Source organism: Dromaius novaehollandiae, chromosome Z (assembly GCF_036370855.1).
Source record: "Dromaius novaehollandiae isolate bDroNov1 chromosome Z, bDroNov1.hap1, whole genome shotgun sequence".
Classification (NCBI taxonomy): domain Eukaryota; kingdom Metazoa; phylum Chordata; class Aves; order Casuariiformes; family Dromaiidae; genus Dromaius; species Dromaius novaehollandiae.
This window is the reverse complement of record NC_088132.1, coordinates 59,185,031-59,194,124: the sequence shown is the minus strand read 5'-3', so window position 1 is coordinate 59,194,124 and position 9,094 is coordinate 59,185,031.

Below are 9,094 nucleotides of genomic sequence, written 5' to 3'. Positions count from 1 at the left end.
TCCAGTGCTTTTGCAGAGGCTGAATGTATTTCTCTGAGTATATTTGGATTTAAATAAAAGGAGCAAGTTTCTCTAATCTCGGTTCCAAGCCTTTTTGAGACTTACTCAAAAGCTCTTGCTTGCTTTATTTTTGTTCATGGTCATGCTCCTGCTGCTGCTTCTCTGGTTGTCTCTCTCTTTTTTGCTGCTTCATTTGTCTGCATCTGCAGTGTTTCTCTTCATGTCTCTGTTTCACACATGTACACGCACATGTACACACACACACACAGCTCTGCACTCAAATCAGTCCCATACATCCACACTATTTCCCACACTCAGGGAGAACCTCTGGGACCCCACAACCAGCTATTGCCCAGGCCTCAGTGTGGCTTTGTCCCTGGGTGATTGATTCACTACTAAACTGCCCTCACGAAATAAAGGGGTCCCTTTCAGTTGTTTCCTTAAATAGGCTGAATGGAAGATAATTATCTTGTCCAGCAACTTCGGCTAAGTGGTGCAATTGCCCACAGATCAAAGATATGTTCACTAGGAACTTAACTAGTGCAGAACTACAGAATATTCTTGATGAGTCTGTCATTCTGCAGATGACACAGTTTGGGACTGATCAATAATAAATACCTGTTTTTGAAAACCACAATATTAATTTTTATTTAAAAAATCTACAGTCTCTTATTTACATACCTCCACAATCACTATGATAATGGGAATACCTTAAACTAATCTGTGTTTAGGAACCCGTAACACTTGTCAGTGCAGAGTATTTTGAAACACCACTTTAAGGGGGCATGTAGGAAACTGCGTAAAAAGCAAGGGTTTAGTTCTACTTCTGCACATGCCTTTTCTGGGATAGTTTTCTTCAGAGAGCACTGGGCTGTCTAAGCTCCACATATTTAATGAGCTTTGTTAGTAAAAATTGCAGCTTGACTTTTCTAGTTTTTCTTTTCCCATTATATGCCTAGTGAATTTGATCAATATTTTCCATATTTCAGCCTGAAGCTTTTATCAGAGTCCAGGTATATAGTGTCCGAAGATAGAATTTAGGGCCCAGACTGCCAATGTGGTATTAGTTTTCAGAGATATACAGATGGTTATGATGTGTTCAGGCTGAAGTGCAGAATTACCTTAAGGCTTGCTACAAGTAGTCTGGCTTTGGCAGACTCTATTCCCTCTGTTTGAAGTTTCAGGAATCCAAAAATTCCTTTGTTAAATTTTTGGGTTTTCTTTCTGCTATAATTTTAAGTCAAGAAGGGACATTTTGTAGGTTCTCTGCTGGATCCCATATCTGCCAGCTTTTGTATGTGGCACACATTTGAAATTTATATGTAGAGTTTCCCTTCCCTGGCACAAAATACTCCTCTTTGCTGGGCTTACCTTCTTCTCCAGCTCTCAAATGAAAAAATATTCTCATCAGTGCAGAATCTGGCTGCAATATACTTACCAGCTAGTTCAAAACTGCTGAGTCAAGCAGTCATTTGAATACTTGTATTTCAGAGGTTTAGCAATAAATATAAAATGCATATTAATCTTTGGAGCAAATCTCACTTTTCTTTGATGTAAAACTTTATTTGATTTAAACCAGTACAGTCATCTGTCCCCTTGTGACATTTCTTATGATGAAAACTTATGCTTTCCATGCAGTGACATTATCTATCAGGGGGTAGGGACCATGTATTTTGTGTACTTATTCACCATTTTTTTATAGCATTTACCTTTAAAGCAAAGTAATTAATGGGCAATTTCAGGGTTTTGGGCAGGTGAGTTGAAAAGTAAAGGGTTTTTTTGCAATTATTTTAGTTTAGCTTTGTTTTGATGTGCCTCTTTAATATATGTTCCATGATACTGCATCTCTCTAGGTTCTGCCTTTGAAGGTCACTAAAAAAGGTGAACCAGAGCTTTGCTTATTGCTGTCAAAGCCAGAAGCCTGTGAACCAGTGAAGAATTTGTTTCATGCACCATGTCACAATTTTATGTTGTCATTGTTAGTATTTCCAGACCATGTTTATATGGATAGTCATTTAGGACAAGACTGTGGTCTGGCCTGCTTGCTTGTGTGGGAAATGCAGAAGGGTTTAGGATGCCTTCCTTGTTCCCTTTTGTTGGTTCAGTAGAGTGAATAGAGCACAGAGTGTAAGCAGATGCAAGTGACAGTAACAGAGGCAGCAAAGCTGCTACTACACGCTACTGCTGAGCTACCAGAGAACCACTACTTTCTATTACATGCTGCCCTTCAGTCTGACATAGCTGGGCCTGGCAGTGCTAGAGCATCATCTCTACCCTGGTTACATACCAGACTGTGTAGCAGTAGAAGGCGGTATACTTTAACAGTTTTTCTTTCCCAGAGTAGGGCAAGGAAGTGAGGGAGAAGAATCAGAGGACTGTGGGTCTCGGATGATGTGGTTCCCAGCCTGTTTATGGGAATAATAGCTACATAATATTTTTTTGCTTCTTGGAAAAAAATAATTGAGAAATTGAGGTGGAAATGGGTTTTTCTGAACAATAAGAACATTTTTCCAGAGACCTAGGCCCTTTGGTGGCACCATGGTTCATGCCTTCTTAGCAAAACAAACTGTTCTCAGCACAGATCTTGGCTACTTCGATCTGAGGTCTCCAGCGATTTGACCTATGGCCAGTAGAGAAAAGCAGCTTGTATATAGTTCTAATGTATCTTTATCATCCTTTGGTCTCTTCCACCTCTCACCATGGCATAGCCATGGGCATACCTTCCGTCCAACAGACATCCTCTTTTCATTATGAGTAAGGATCAAGACAAGATTGGTCACTACAACAGCCCTTTACTAACTATGGATTTCTATACAGTGAAAATAATTTCTATAAAAGGCAATTTTTTCCTGGAACCATCTAAACCCAGATATTGCAGTGGCAGACAAATGTACTCTACTGAAGAATGAGACTTTGTCCTCTGGATTATCAGCATTTGCTTTCCCATTAGTGCACTCAAAAAGCTGAGAACACAAGGCAGAATCAAGATGTAATAGACATCTGGCTTTACAGTCATTATACTGTGGGATGGAAGGATGTGGCAACGTGAAGAAAAATGACAAAGGAACAAAATTTCCCAGCTGGAATATGGTACTGTCTGCTAGGGAGTGAAAACTGGTTCTCCCACAGACAATGGGAGAATCAGAATTTTTTCCATCATTTGCAAGTGCACAAGGATTATTCAATTGTTGAGAAGTCTCCAAATGCCTCATCCTGACAGGATGCTTCAGCTGATAGAGATGTCTGGGAAAACTTTCTGTTTCCTAAAATAAAATCTTAGGCATCTAAGCTTTTGCTGGAAAATTTGAACATATCCTTCTGGTTTTAACACACCTATTCCAAAGAATTTCCTCCGAACTCTTCAGCCTTTCTACTGTATTTGAAAATGAATTTCCTATATTTTCTGCTCAGTTCTATCACTGCAAAATTTAAAGTCCCCAAACAGAATCAGTAACAGGCACTACACCAAATTATATCTAAGCAGTTGTGAATACACAGACTAAAGTCCCAGTGCTGCAAGGTAATTTGTACAGGCAGTCATTTGTGCCAGCAGTAAGATTCTTGCAGGACTGTGTCCTTAGACAAGAAGTAATATATCAAATGGAATGATAAAAGGACTCAGTGAAATATAAAGTCTTACCATACGTTTGTTTCTACTCTTAATATAGATAGCTGAAGATGTTCGTGGAATCTAAAGGACTACGTTTTTGGCTACAGCATGACAAGCTGTTTTATGTATGAGCTGTATGCAATTATATTAAAAAAAACTTTGCTTCAAGAACATTTTTGGCTCCACTATGCACGAACACAAAGGGCCTTTGTTATGCTCTCAGCAGAGTTATTTATGTATTGCAAGGAACTTGCTTAAGGACAGTTTTGTCTGATGGTATTCATCCACTAACTCAAATTTAAATTTGTGCCTTATGTTCATACAAATCATAATTATTAATATGATTGGCTAGGCAAAGAATTCTGAAGCTAGAAGTAGGCTTGATCTACAGATTCAGATCTGGAATGGCAGTCCAGAGGCGGGTTTCAGATCCAGGGCTTTGAAGCAGCCAGAATGGAAAATGCAACACAAGGCATTGTGCATAATTCACATCAATTATAATCATCCTTGGTCAAATTGAAAATGAGGCTCATGGACTCTTACAAGGAAAAAAGGTCACAGAAAGAAGAGGGAGCTAACTGGCTCTTGGGAAGAAGACTGGGGCACAGCAGGTATGTGACTGTCTGCCAGAAACTCCTACAGGACGTTTGTAAGCCAGATAAAGGGAGTGAGCTTTCCTCTGGCTCACCTAAAACTGTCATTACTTTAAAAGATTACTTACAGAGATCCTGCTTACCCCAAATTTTTCCTGTCTGACCTGTGTGACCAAGGAAACATCTAACTTCAACTTTCTGCTCTACTGTAAACTTTGCGTGACCACGGACAAGCTCTTTAAGACCATATTCAGGCCACATGCTATCAGTCCAAACCTTTGGTTTTGCAACTACTATGGCATGTCAGTTTAAGAGTGAGCTCAGCAACTCAGAGCACTGTCTCTACAAGACTGCAAGACTCTGCCTCCCTGTGCAATCAGTGGAGGAAGTATTTACGATAGCAAAGTTAGGCACCTATGTGAATCAGTCTAAATATAGCCCTTGGTCTTTCTTTTGCTTTGGTTTCACACATACAAAATGGGTGGTCAGTAGTTACCTACCTCACTGAGTTCTTGTAAAATTAAACACTTTTTATAAGATTATGGAGCACTGAGAAACTGTAATAATGGAGGTTATATAAATGTAATCCAATTATATAAGCTTCTTCAGATGAATGGCACTTTCACTACCATAAACTTACGTTACATCCTTATTCTTTATTCATGCAATTAGTGGTTGCAGAGACTAGATGTTATTCCAGATGAGGAATTCCAGTCTTATTTTCTTTACTGGGTGAAGAATTTTGTTTTGGTCATGCAAACTACTTGCAGGTCACATTGGCTCCATCTGTAGCTGTGGACAATAAATGCTTCTAAATATCAGGGCCAGTTTTCCAAAGAATTTCAGAATTTCTTCACTGCAGCATTTCCCACCATGCCATTTGCAGGATCAGCTATGACTTATGGCTACAATCTAACTCAAAGTTCATTATCGCCCTATGGGAAATGACAGCAAACACTGTTTGGAGGGAAGGAGGTACATGTACTTGGCTCAATAAATACGTAGACTAGGCTGGCATCATCATCAGTTCTCTGCTCACAGGCTACTCCTTCACATCATGCTATTCTTGAAGATTTTATTTTATTTTAAACCAAAAGCACTGGATTCTAAGCAGATCCTTGTTATTACTGTGAGTGAGAGAACATTGTTCTGTTGTTTCTTTTAGAAACCACTGAGGGGCAGCAGGTTTTTACATGTAAAATATTACTGCCTTTCATGTGTAAGGAAATATTGAGCTGTGAGTATCGCATGTCTTATTATTTTAATGAATTCATGCATCAGCTCGTTGAAGATTATAACAAATATGTTACCGTATGCTGCTGTAAATGAATCTGATTTTTGCTGTTTTATAGTAGCTTGATGTACATGTACTCCATAGACAGAAATTGGAGAATGTCCTACCAGATGTGTCTGAAAAGCACCTTGTACAGCTGTAGAGTGCCTGTAGGATTGGATTCATAAGTAAATCTATCACATGCACAACACACATTTAGGCACTACTTTTAGAAATGAGGCCAAGACATTAGAACAAAAGAATGGGAAGAGCTTTGATTTATTAGCCTGCAACTTGCTAGCTGTGTAACAGAACTGGCTATGCTACTCAGGAATCTCTTTATGCTTTAGATAAATAACTGTTTGTTAACTGGACACCCTATTAAAGCAGATATTGTTTCAGCCAGACTATTAAACCCAGCTGTGAACAGTAAAGATGCACCTAATAGTGAACACAGTTCATCCTTGCTTTTGTCTCTGCTGTAGTTAACTATGCATATGTGATCTGATTCTGTGCTGCCTTGTTCCTAGCTACTCAGTTATGCCACTCGGAAGCGTACTGGACTGGAGTTCTGGTGTGAAGAATTTTGGTCTGGTAGCATTTCACACTCACCCTATGTGATAAGCACAGCTGTTAATAATCCAAGGGAGTAGATACAGATTCATGCTTTTCTGCTTATATTAGTGAGAACAGAATAGACAATCAGGTTTGCAGAGGATTTCTGCCTGGTTCATTCATGAAGTTTTAAAAACCAGGGACCAAATCCTTGTTTGGACAAACAATTTCCTGCATACATTTTGGCCAGTGCTCACAGTTAGCATTTGGACACACTCTAATCTCCCTTCTGTCCTCAGCTGAGGGCAGAGGCCAATTTCCTGACATAGCTTTTCACTAGCACATCAAGCTGCTCTAAGGTAAATATTCCAGTAAAAATTGGAAGTAAAAAAGTATGGATCTTAGTTGCTATGCTGCTACACCTTCGGCAGCTGGTAACGACTCTGTGCAGCATAGACTGGAATTCTTTACTCTATACTCCCATCCAGACTTCTTTCCACAGGCTTAAATGACAAAACTGATGAACTATTTTAATTTTCTAGCCAAAGGTAACTGGAGTGTGAGCTGTTCTGGCTACACTCTCACACCTTTGGAATGTTCCATATTCCCACATGTGGGAAGAAGCTGGTGGGTAAGAGTCAGGCATATCATCTTTATGCCACTCAGGGATTGCTTCATTTCCAGGGAAACAGCTAATCCAGTTTCTGTCCCTTTGTGCTGCCTTATCAGTGTGAATGGAATGGAGCAGATATGGCTTCAGGTCCAAAAAACAAATGCAAATAATCTTTCAGGTCAATGGTGCAAATAGTAATTATTTTTAAAGAGTCCTGTCTGTTTGACTAGAAGAACCAGCAGAACCAGTCATACTAAACATAGGTGTAGCAGTATAAAAGTAGGGTGGAATAACAATGATTTGTCTGAGACAAGAATTCTTACGTGGATAAAAGCATCAAGAATGACAGTAGAAGGTTTGAAGAACATAGCCTCGACTTGCTGTTCAGGGACAGGGCAGTCCTGACAGGACAGCAGGCAGAAACCTGGCGAGTTCAAGCCCTGCAGAATGAAATGGATATAGTTGATGCAGCACTGTGTGTTTGTCAAATCAGCTTAATTCTGCCCTTTTGTGTGACAGATGCAGTGTTGTACAGCATTTAATGTTGCCACACAATGTCTCTTTTCCTGTGTATTGCTCACTGTATAGGATGAACACACAAGGGGGCTGATTTAAGGACATCTGGTTAAATTTCTTAACTACTGAGAATTAAACTTTGGAAATTCTGCACTCTAATACTGCTGGGACTTTGGAGTAGTGCTGAGGGGGTCAAGGAGAGGGTAATGATTAGATATATTTAAAGCTTTATATTTGTTAAATAGCTTCTAACTTTGTCTTTTCTCCATTGTCCCATTTCTTATAATTTAAAATCTATTCGTCTAGTGAGTATGTCATATTATATTTTCTAACTTTTTAAAATAAAAGATGACCTGACCATATTCAAAGAAAAACTTCAATCCAGCCCATTTCTTCAGACAGTAAAATAAGAATGAAATGTTGCATAATTGGAGACTTAATTATCTTTGACAGTTCTTTGAAAGAAAACATTTCCTTGTTAAGTAACAAATATAAGCATGATTGATTTTGTTCTGAAATTATATAAATTGCTTTTCTAATGTCTGTCTGTGTATACAAAACTCAGAAGCCATTTGAGATTCCAGCTTCCCTCATTCTTTAGCCACACCAGATGAATCGCAAGGAGGCAGTGTTTGCATGTATTTCTACCAGCCTATGTATTTAAAGTATGATTTAATGAAGTTTCATCATACAGGAAACCAGTCTGAGCAGAAATCACTTTGTGAGAAGCAAGATTTTTAAAGAGCTTTTGCCTTAATAGGGCACATCTTTAATGTTCCATAAAGCTGTACTGTGATACTACTAAGAAATGCCATTTTACAGAAAGAAAGGACCAAATAACATAATTGAAAGGAACATGCAAGGTTTTCTGCATACAAGCCTTTCTTTAAGTGTTCTTCTAACATCATTATGCTATAACTGTACGTAACATATGTAACTATAAAACTTCTTTCTTTGAAAAAACTCTATTACATTTTACTAATGTTCTGATCATTGAGTATGGAAATAAATTGGTAAATTTATTTCAGGTCTGGATTTGGCAATCATCTGGATGACAATAATTATGCATAGTTTCATGAAATACAAAGAATCACAGTCTATACTGTCAGGTGTTAATAACTTGCATCAGCAAATGCACTTTTAGGCTGATATAGTTCCAGGGGACCTCTTATATTAAAACATTACTAAAAACATATGTTTATAGATTTAGCTTTTGCTTATCAGAAATTTAGCTTTAGATTACTCTTAAGATAACCTTTTCCTAACAGTGTTTGTAATTAACATTTTCACAGTGATAACACATGTCTGATCTTTAAGAATGTCTAAAAACTGTACTACACTCTTGTTCTTTCTTGGGTGGAACCGCCCTGCTTTTTTGTTTGATTGAAAATAAAAAAAAGATCATGAGACTTAGCATAACATCTGCCAATAACACTTGCTACCTTGGCTGTCAAAAAGCAAAGACTAGCCTACTGGGCTGGACAGGTTGGGTCTCTTTCTAGCACTCTCTTGATTTGCAAACAGAGAAATTGCAAAGCAGAGTTTATTAACTTTTCACCATTTTCCTCCTCTGGTGTTTCAGTTTCCAATTGGTCTCTTTTTCATTGCACTGAAATGCTGACATGCAAATGCTTGCAAATGAATGCTGCAAAACACTCTTGGAACAACCATCAATATCAGGTAATGCTTGTAGAACATGTTTTGATCAATGTGTGTTTGCTATTACTTTGTTAGTGATAAGATAGAAGGATGATTCTTCTCCCTATTCCAAACATACATTTCTTGAATTCTGCTTTGTGATTTATTTCTTAGCAACTACCCTCCATTCTGATTGACTTGAATTCTGTTCCCCAAATTTGCTTTTCTTTTCAGATTTGTGACTTTGCTAGACAAATAAACTCCAAGGTGGCGTTGACCAAAATATACTAAAATTC